Source organism: Lasioglossum baleicum, chromosome 2 (assembly GCF_051020765.1).
Source record: "Lasioglossum baleicum chromosome 2, iyLasBale1, whole genome shotgun sequence".
Classification (NCBI taxonomy): Eukaryota; Metazoa; Arthropoda; class Insecta; order Hymenoptera; family Halictidae; genus Lasioglossum; species Lasioglossum baleicum.
Window position 1 is genome coordinate 12,315,263 of NC_134930.1, and position 11,289 is coordinate 12,326,551.

General features: G+C 39.1%; 1 protein-coding gene across 8 annotated transcripts in view; it reads right to left on the minus strand.

Moving 5' to 3' along the window:
- Mamo (zinc finger protein 628-like) overlaps positions 1-11,289 on the minus strand; it is a 129,988-nt gene that overhangs the window by 106,241 nt on the left and 12,458 nt on the right. The window lies entirely within an intron of this gene.

Sequence of the window (11,289 nt, forward strand, 5' to 3'; positions counted from 1 at the left end):
ATCCAATAGTAGCTTTGAAAAAAATTCTTAAAAATCGCGTGTTTTCTCTGCGGTTGCATGAGAAACCTCCCCTTAACCCTTGTGCAGCCAGTTAAAATGTATAGATTATTATAAACTCTCATTTTAATACAATGAATTAATATATTAGCGAGCAAAGAATGGACATTCAAAGAAATTTTGTAATATTTTTAATGGAACATTAACAAATTGTTAAAGGAAACGCAGTAAATGGGTTGGCTACACAAGGGTTAGCCAGCACGCGTGGTCCTGTCGGATTTTCCCGCGTGTCTCGTCTCGGTCAGGTGATTCCGGTGGATAAGAGGTGTCTGTCGGCACCGGGTCGTCGTTATCCAGTGGGTAACGACCGGCCTGTCCCCCCCACCCACGTTTAATTGCGAATCAAGTCGGAAATCCAGGCGGTTCGGGCGAGCGAGAGGCGTGCGGGAGAAGAAGAAATGCGTCGAACAGGAAGCCGAAGCGTGTTCGGAAGGAGACGAAGCGCGAAATGTAGAATAGAAACAGAATGGAGAGAGAACCATAGTGAAAAAGAGAGAGAGAGAGGGGGGAAGGCAGGGGTGCAGCGGAGAAGGAGGAGATGGACACACGGTACGGCGAGCTGGGGTAAGCTGGGCGAAAATAACGATGGCTCGCCATAAATCAGCGAAGGCGACGGTCACGACTGCGGGAATCGCCGCGGCGCACGGCAAGGAGGATAAAAAAGAAACGCGAATAAAAGAAAGAGGCTCGCTGCTCGGTTACCATTGACTAATCCCCGTGGTAAGCTTTTTGCAACGGCTTCCTTTTGCAGCGCACGCCGCGTGCCTGTGATCGTCGGTGCTTATCGGCCGCTCCACGCCACGCCGCGCAGCACCGGCCAGAAAAACGTTCCGCTGCGGGTCCCTGTCCACGGAAAAATCATTTTTCGAGCCCACCACGCCGAGAACCGATGCGGAATGAACCTTTCGGCTTCTTGTCGCTCTCGGCCGCCCCGGATTAGTGCAGCTCGCCGCCTCGGTAATCGAACGTCGTCGTCGTCGCGTCGTCGTGCCTCCAAATAATTCGAGGATCGATACACACCCCCTGTCCTTGTCGAAACAACTTTCTAACTTGCTTAGATATGCACCGATTTACGAGCTCTAGCTACTTCATACGAGGAATACCGACTCGGACGCACCGGCTGCTTATTGGACTTTCAGACTCTCCACTTTAAACGAGCATTAACCGAGAGGACGGTGTTGCAGCACCGGCAATAATGGAGAAGTTCTCGAGAGCTTATGGCTGGTTGGACGTTTTCTGATTAATTAGGACATTTTCAACGGGTCTGAAACGGAGAACTAGGTCCTTGTCTTTTAGTTGTTCGCCGGAGACGGCCGGGTGAACTTGCTCATTTGCGGTCTTGGATGTTTCGCTGGTGTTAAGACTTCTGATGACGGTTGGGTATGAGTATGTCTAGTCTTGAGTTTAGGAGATTCTTTTGTAATGTAGTCTTCCTACGGTGCCTTTTGTGTTACAAAGGTAGGTCATGGTTCACTGGGCTTGTACTTTCCAGAGATTTTTTAATTTTTGTTATCAATGTCGTTCCAATTACTGTAATTTAAACGCTTCATTAGCAAGGGTTAGCTTCATAGTTAACAGTGCTTGCCAATGCGGAGCAGAATTTCGAGACCTAAACCACGTTACATGGCAATGTCCAGACTATGAGAACGAACGTAATACGTTAGAAACAAAGCTCCTCGAAGGCCTGAAAATAATTTATAATTTTCTCAAACAATTTTCCGTACGAATTTAGAAACAATGTAACACCTATGTAATGTAAGCTACATGCGACAATATTGTACTTGCTAACAAACCACTTGGTTTAAATAAAAGTAGAAAAATCTTCTAGCCCTCGGACTATAATTAGATTACATATTTCATGCATTGATGACAATATAGAATTATATGTCTTTACTGTATTAGCCACTGCACCTCTACATCTCCTCGAAGACAATATCGACTCAACAAATGATTAGTTTAGCTTCACAATGAACTTCAAGTTAAGTGTTGTCTCTTATTTAAGTATTACCTAACTGGACTCCTCCATAACGCAGTAAATATATTGAAAGTCTCAATCACAGCATTTCGTTATCTTCTATTTGATTATCTATCTGAAGTACAAATGTACTCCGGCTATCTAATAACAATGAAAAGTAAGGTGTCCGCATAGGGGTTAACTAGAACTGTGTATCGCCTCAGATTATGGCTGGTAACGTCGATAAAGACTAAAGATAATAATACAATAGATGCAATATGATTGTTTCACCTACATTTATTCGTACTAAATTTGAACAGTTTTGGGAACGGAAAGCATAGTTTCCGAGGCGATTACGTCTTCGAAACTTGGAATAGAATTGAATCGAACTTCGTCGGTTGCTGAATACAGCTTATCGGTCATAAAGCGTCGAAGAAGACATTGCAATTGACGAGTTCTTCAACGCGTGATACATTCGATTACTTTAACGTATCTCGGAACTTCCTGCTATGTATTTCATGGTACAAAAACTTCATTGCATAAAGATATTTTTCTGATCGTCTCAATGGATTTGTTTTCGCAAAATGATCTCCTTCCTTATTGATTCGTGTCGCGGAACTAATTTCGTTTTCATTGACGCACTTAACGAAATCACCATACCCGTAATATCACTGGAGCAACAGGTTTTATTAGTCTGTGCTATCAGTGTGTTATCGTCCGTCTGATGCAGTCCTTTCGATTTGCATACCTTCCGACGAAATAGGATCTTCGTCTCTGTTTTTAATTAGCTTGTACGGCACGTGCGTTACTTTTTGCGAATAATTACAATGTTGATACTTCGTGATGGCGCGGCGCGTGTACCAGCTCCGTGGTAATGACCATAAGGTGGTACAATAATATCTCTATTGACGCAAACAGTCTGTAGACGCTTGAAGCAAAAACATATCCCCTCCTCTGTAGTAATCTAATCTCGGCTCGGGTATATCGGTGTGAACCACAATTAATGTGACGCGGAGAGTCGCAGTCGTCGGCACAGTTCAAAGACCCGTGCGTTCTCACAATGTAACACCAATATTTAATCTTTTTTATTATTACTCATTTTTCTATGAAACTTTCATCAATATATGCGTCAAAAAAGACCAAACACGATACAATTTCAACTGTATTTAGTGGTTTAATTGACGATGAAAGTTTCGGGCGCAAGGAAGGACAGCGAATGGGAAAGAAGGAGACGCGGAGTCGAGACGGCTCGACTTTTGAAGCTCAAAAGAATAGCTACCGGTCTAAGTACGATCGACGGAACCGAATCACCCCGAGGCTTATACGTCAATACATATAGACATTAATTACGCGCCGCGGCGTGTGTGTGGATGGAATATCATAAGGTTTAAATATAATAATATTTGTAGGGGATCATATTATATTCCGATTTCAGTATTTGGGGAAACAGCACAATCGCCGTCGCGAACGTGTTAATATAACTTGATGAAAACTACAGGAAAACATGTGAAAATATACGATGCACTTAGAGCATATATAGTGCACTGAATGACGGTTTTGTCAATGTCCAAGGTGAAGCATGCCACTTACGCACCTGAGGCGATTTCATTGATAACAGTATCATGAAAATTACTATTATCTCTCGATTGATTTCAATGTTATCTGGCCATTATACTTTGCCTTCTTGTAGGACAATTTCACAGTTCTTTATAATCCGCATGCAAATACTACCAATTGAGAAATTAATAGATGCGTTATGCGATACACTTGCATATGTACAGGGTGATACGAATAAAGTATTACAAACTGTTTTCTCCGAAGTCACAGTAGGCAATCGCAGCCTTTTCGAAATCAAATAATAGGCACATTCATTTTTTTTTTCTTAATGATAGTAGTAAGCTGGAAATAACACAAGAGTACAGTAAAGCCTTGATCTAAGAAAATCCCTCGAGTCTGTGCTGTTTCTTAGAACCTTAGGTTCTACCATTTCTTTATTCTACGTCATCAATTCTCGGAGCACTCGTTGCTCAGTTCCAATTATATCGCGTTTATTGCCGTTTTCTTAGACGAAGGATTTACTGTATTTCTATAAAAAATTCCGCTAGTAATTAATGAAGCTTTTGTAACTGTAATGACGTGTCAATTGTAATCGTCCGAAGTCACCACTCGTTTCTTCTTTAATTAGGTGAGACGAGCGCCTCATTTAATTTATACACGATGATAATGTGCTATTGATACATTTTTTTTATGTGTATTATAAGCTATTCGAATAATAGTAAATTACTGGATCATTTAAAAAACAATGGGGAGCACCTTTTTCCCGGTAGCAGTCAACCGAGAGAAATCCGTTACACATCAAATGATTAGGCCTCTTTCTATTTAATTAACTTTTCAGGGACGACGTTTGTGCACCGTACTGACCCTGAGAGATTTTGAAAATTCGCCACGCGAGGTTAGGTTGTTAGGCATGATACATATTCAGCGATTGTTGCACACTTTTTCGAATTGTAAATGTCTGAGATAAATATCAAAAAGCCAAACCGTCGGTAGATTATGGCAACCATTAACTGGAGAGAAGATAATTCTTCTAAATACATCGACTTATGCAAAAATAATTGGTGCAAGTTCTTTGCTTAAGTATATTGTAACTTTGTGAATTGCTATTTTCTGTGGGTCAACATTTGACGTTTGTTTATTCATTAATGTTGTGCCTAATGCGATAGTGCACGATTTAGAAGATCAGATTGCTGATTTGATGGATTTGTAACAAAAATGACTGAATCAAATTCGACAACACTGAAATGGTTAAGGAAAGAAATAAATTATATACTATGCAGACCTGCCATTTTGACGGGCCCAATATTTTTTAATTCACTATTACTGTGAAGATCTTGACGGAAATATAAAGTTGTCATAAAATTAACCCTTAAAAATTGCTGTGCCATTATTCAAAATATTGTTTATATTATTAAATATGTCGGTGCCTAATCACTTACTAAACATTTAGGTATTGTATGGGGTATAATACCAATTTCATATATAAAATTTAGAAAATCATAGGGGATGGAAATATTCTAGCTAGGAAGAAATGTTTAATTTTCGAGTTAAAATAGCTCCGAGTGCAAAGGATTAACATTTACCATAGCTACGCAGTTTGCTTTCTTTAAAAACTATTTTGTGTGCATTGACTGTAAATAAAACGAACATTCGAAACAATCTAATATAAAATTTTTTATAATAAGAGGTTCCCTACATCTTCCCCTAAAAAATCCTATACCGAGCAACGCAGATTGCCTAACGAACAACAAGCCATTAATTTGCAATTACCGGAATATTTCCCGACGACTTAACGCACAATTATTTATACCGCAGTTGTTTGGTCACCCGATAGGACAGTATCCTGCGCGCGATAACAACGAAATAGATTGCTCAAAGCCCACGGTCGAGCGGCGAGCATTTCCCAAAGGGTCGAAATACATTTTTCGGAAAAAAATCACGATCGACGAACGATATATGGCGCGCGGCCGGCCCATCGACAGGCAACAATTAATCCGGTGGCCGTCCGGCGCGGAATAATGAAAAAGTTTGTCGAATCTAATTAAACGGGCGACTTGCCGGTGCGTTTGGCGCGTTTTAAACGCGTCGGCAACATTTAATGGCACGTATCGATTTCGGGGGCCACGATGAATGGCACCGAGATCGCGGTGTTCCGCGATGTACCGCGTGGCCTGCGTGGGTGTGGGCTGTATGGGGGTGGGTGTCATGGGGGTGGGTCGGCGAACCGTCCCGCGCCGCGGTACGCGAATACCGTTTTATGCGGAAGTCCGATGGAGACAGGCGAACTGGGTGGGGGAAAAACAAATCTACAGGGCCGCGCGCGCGAATGACGTTTCAACAGTGCGGCCGACTGGAGCAATTACTAACGGAATATTGCAATCATTACGTCTCTATCCGCCACACTGGCTACCCCCTGTGTCTGGCTCGGTCCCTCCGAACCGAAAAACAAAAAAAAAAAGAACCGGGAAAAGGGAAAAACAGAAAAATAAAAATGATCGCCGTATCGAGAGACAACCGCCCCGCGGTATAAATCGAAAATCATTCGCGGAACGCCGCCAATCAAACCGTTTCCACGTGAAACTTGATTCAAGCCTGCCCGCGAAACGACGACAACCTATCCGTTATCCGCCGCTCTTCTTTTTGCTCGACGACACGCGGCCCGATTTGTTTGCCGATTTTCGATACCTATTTTCCTACACTCTCCCCGAGGTCTGCGGATCCTGCATTACCACTCGCAACTTGCGAAATAACTTCTTCCTCGCACCGTTGCGCCACGGTCCGAACGGATCACCGCGGGGGAGGATGAAAAGTGGCGCCGAGCGATCCCCGAGCGAGGGATGTTTTTAAATCGCTTTGAGCTAGTTTGTCTGTAAGTTCTGCGTGTGCAGCAGTGTGCCGCGAACGTGATTCAGTTGGTTCTTGTGTTCAACAATTTTAGACGCTCGACAAGCTGTAATTTTTGTTGACCGAACGGAGTTCGAGCACTTTATTCATAAACTGCAGATCTTTACGCATTTTGTGAAGAAATTGGTTGGGTGAAATATAGAACAGTAAAAGATTAGAAGAATTTCAGAATATTGTATTGTTGTTTTTAATATAACAAAATCGTTAAGGAATGAAATCAATTTTTATCTTACTTCTGCTTTTAATAATCAATGCAGAACATTTCTATTTTGCATAAAGATCCGCAGTCTATTTATTAAAGTGATGCAGTGTTTAGAAAGGACCTTTCGAAAATTCTGTATACATTTTCTCAGGTACCTTCAAATATATAATTGAAGACTAAATAATCTAAATGTTCTCTACAGAAACTTGATATTTGCAATTCTCGCACAATACAGTAGCGAATGTTGGTGTACAGAATTAGTTGGGGTCATGAGAGACCCCAATGTACTAGTTAAGGGATAATATTAATTTTAAAGAATTTGGCGCGCCTTCATTGTTTCAATATTTTATTAAGTGCGTAGTATCTTCTAGAATACTATATGAATGTATAGTAAATGAACATTTATCTTTAGCTTGAATAAATCTGTTCAAATTATCGAATGAAGTAGACAATTCCAGTCACAACTAAATCGTTCAAGTTAGAACACATTTATGTTTGCAACAGAACGAATTTATGTTGTATAACTCATTTAAAAGTATAATATATATAAGTTCGTTTAAAAATGTTAAAAGTGTCAATAATAAGTGACAAGTTATTTTCAAGGAACAAGTTTACAACGTTTATTCCAAATCGTTTTGTAAAAGAAACACAAATAAACTTCGAACTGTGAATGGTCTATGGAAATATTACAAATACGCAACAGCGATAATTAGACTGTGGATTTTATGCATTCATGGCGAAAAAATGAGTAGGTCAAATCCGAAACTCTGATAACAATAGAAGAGTCAAAGAATATTTTTACAGTATTTCTCATGACTCTGAATTATTCAAAGGAAAAATTAATTTTCATTTAATTTGTGCTTTTTACAGTTAATTCGGAAAAATTTTGTTCTGCATGAAGATCCGCAGAGTCTATAGCAATAATAATTCAATATTATTCTCTGAATAGTATTCAGTACTTATGATAATGACTGCGATTATTTGTTGAGGATGTATAGATTTTATTAATGTACAATAAAACGTAACTGACTCATAGAAACATATTCACAGAATTTGTGAAATAGGTAGTGTAAGTATGTCCTGAGGATAGATATGAAATATAATCAGTATTGTATAAATGTATTGTTGTAAATCGTTCGAAAAGTTTTCCGTGCACGTTGAGTACAAGGTAGCTTATTGTCAGATGAGTGACAGTATGTTGTCAACTTAAAATTATAAAATATTTAACTGTGTGTTAGGGGTATCTCTTTGATTAGCACCAAGTCGTAAACGTATTAACTTTGAAAGAAAAATAAACATATCTCTAGTGCTTGCATATATATACATTTAATTTAGATACCATTTAAACGATTTAAATTTTAGAAATAAGTTCATAGATAAACTCACGAAATATCGATACATTTTTCAGAATTGTAAGTACTTTTAATACTTCTGTAGCAGCATGAGCAACATACGAGCTATAATCATCTTGATTAAACTAAAAATTATACTGATATGTTCTCCTTTCCCAGTTTGTTTAAATAGTATGAATACGAAACGGGACTAGTATCGTGTTATTAAAACAATTTGTTCAAACTTTATAAATAAAACTTCTGTTTGGAACCTTACCACTATACTAATCTATGCATCAAGGCTGACTTCGCAATATTACCATCGAACTAATTGTGTAAATTTTTAATCAAATGAACAACCTTTTATGATAAAAGTGTACTTAATATATTGTAATAATGTGATATTACTTTTTTGGAGGATTTCATACTATTTCTCTATCAAGGACGCTGTATTTTTCCCTCGAGTGTTGTATTTTCCCGTCGTTACAAAATCGCTTAACAGTGACCTACGCAGAGCAATTGTTTAAAATAATACTTGTTTAAGCAAATTGCAACGTTTACATGCTCACGATAACCATAGAATATTCAAACTTTGATGTATTTTTACAATTTTTCCAGTAAAAGATAAAAGGTAGAACGAACACAGTAACATGGAAAAGAAAAATTTCGATGCGGAATTATTGGATTTTTCAAAAACGAACTGTTTTCAATGGAAACCGAAGAGATGAATACAGAGGCGAATATGTTTTAGAACCGGTTAACGCGTGCAAATAAATGTGTTAAACAATTATCAAATTAATACTTCAGGAAGTGTTAAAACAGATTCTTAAGAGTAGGAAAAAAAGCAATTACGGATGAAATGAGCAAAAATAATACCACACGTGTAAACATAACATTCTTTAAATTAACTTATTAATTTTACATATTTATATAGTATAAAGTTTTTTTAGTAAATCGTAGTAAATCGTAGTAAAAAATTAACACTAAATGAATATGCTTTTATGTGCTTCCTGTATGCACGCGACTGATTCTCAAATGTATTTCTTGCATGATCTTGAATATTCGAATTGATCGATGCTTGTTTCGGTCACAATGCGGTCACAAATTTACATTACGCGTCTTCCGTTGTGTAATTGCGAGATAGCGTAACTTTGTGTGTTTAAATAATTACTTTTGTTAATGCAAAATATATTTTACACATGTGGCTCTCGTTTATCTGAATAAACCGACGCATAAAGATTCACAGCGTACGAATAAACGCATAAACATGCGGCTGATTGATTTCGCAAAATCCTTGATTTCTCTCGTAACAAGCACGCTGGAAAGCGTGGGTACTGAGGCCTAGGCCGCGTACAATCTATTGGATGTACAAATGCATTCTAGGCCCTAACACGAAATTAGCTGTTGCATTTGTTTAAATGGAAACTTTTTCCCGGAACCTGTGAGACTGGAATTCAAGTGAAATAACCTGTACATAATCACTGCACGTTTCGAAAATACAATGTCGATTGATAAGTCGCATATTAGGCGCTGATTGCTTTTCGCAGTCTAATTGGAAAAAGGTGTCGGCGAGCCCAAGGAAATAATTTGTACAGCTCATTCGTGTTTTTTGTACAATCTTAATTGAAAACACGCTTTGTCTTTATCCATAATGAATCAGGAAGTTCTAGTGTTTTCATCCGGAAATTGACTGTCAACCCTTAACCCTTGCGTAGTCAACCATTTACTGCATTTTTCTTAATAACTTGTTAACGTTCCTCTAAAAATATTACAAAATTTCTCTGAATGTTCATTCTTCGTTCGCTAATACATAATATTCTTAAAATAAGAATTTGTGCAAATATGTTAAATACAAAAGGTTACACTAGTTTCTATTCTTTATTCCACCCTTGCTTCCTTACTCGCCTTCGCTGATCTAAATGCTATAGAAAACTATTGACAGGAAAGAAGTGTTAATGTAGAAAAATTAAAAATTTGCATCAAAGAAAAGAGAAAGTAAATCCGAGAACAATTATAAGAAAACAGCATAAATATATATCAAAAGGGCTGTTGTAAAAAATAAATGTAGCTGTATATGCAATCGATGAGCAATAAATTTTTAAGTATCCCTAGTCTTATTGTAGATCTGTCGCGGTTAAAACTCTGTTTTTAGCCCTTAACACTCGAGTAACCCCTAAAAATTGCACTACCATTATTCGTAATATCGTTTACATTATTAAATATGTTGCTATCTAATAAATTACTACACATTTAAGTGTTGTACGTAAAATATAAAAATCATATACAATGAATTTATTCTTTGTCGAAGATCTTTATGGCTATAGTTTTATTGGTTTTATTGTTACACCAATTTTGGAAAAATCCTTTCCACGAAGTGAACAATAACAATTTTAGATTTGTATAGAGTCTTATGGTATTGTCGCGGAGTGATCTATCGACGCGACGCGACGCGACAGGACGCGATTTTACGCGCTCGCTGAAAAGCGTAGCTCATTACGACCGGCCGCGTTCGAGGCGAGCGTGTATCTCGGCGTGCCGCGCGGGTCTCCTTATCTGTTTCGATTATGATTACGAATCGATAACCCGCGGCAAGAATGTGAGCAGATGCACGTACGTGCGTACAACGATCAACCGTTTCCCGGTGAGTCGTGAGAACGCGATCGAAAGGACTCTCGAAACCGCGATCCCCCCCGGCTTCTTATCGGATTCCCTGCCTCTCTCCTGCCCCTCGTGCATCTCTTATTTTTCGGCGAAACGATAATTTCGCATTCATTCGAGAGCGGAAAACGGCCCGACCCGATCCGGCTCGCCGCGGCGGCTGCGTTGTCGCGCGGAGCTCATGCAGATGATTCGATCGGCCGCGGTGTAACTCGGACCCGTTCGATTTTATCTTATCGGGATCCATCGAACGGAGACGTTTCAAAGACCCACGTACTCGAGCATTTCACTGGAATTTAATCGCCGTATCGACACTACCACACGCCTTGTTTGTCTATCATTCGAAACAATATTCCGAGAGCCTCATTCCCCTTCTACGACGCCTGGTCACGTGACGCGTTTCGCTTCTGTCGTGCAGAGAGAGGGTAACTTTTTCTCCTCAATTCGTGCCCCCCTTCCTTCATCTGGCGATACTGTTCCGAACGATTTTATCGGAGTTTTATAGGAGTTAAATAAAACTCAACAAAATATAGAGAAAGAGGTGGTAACACAGCCCCCTTATAATTTTTGAAACTACTACGAAGACACTTAGCGGAGAACGGTACAATTTGTTGCATCTACTGGAT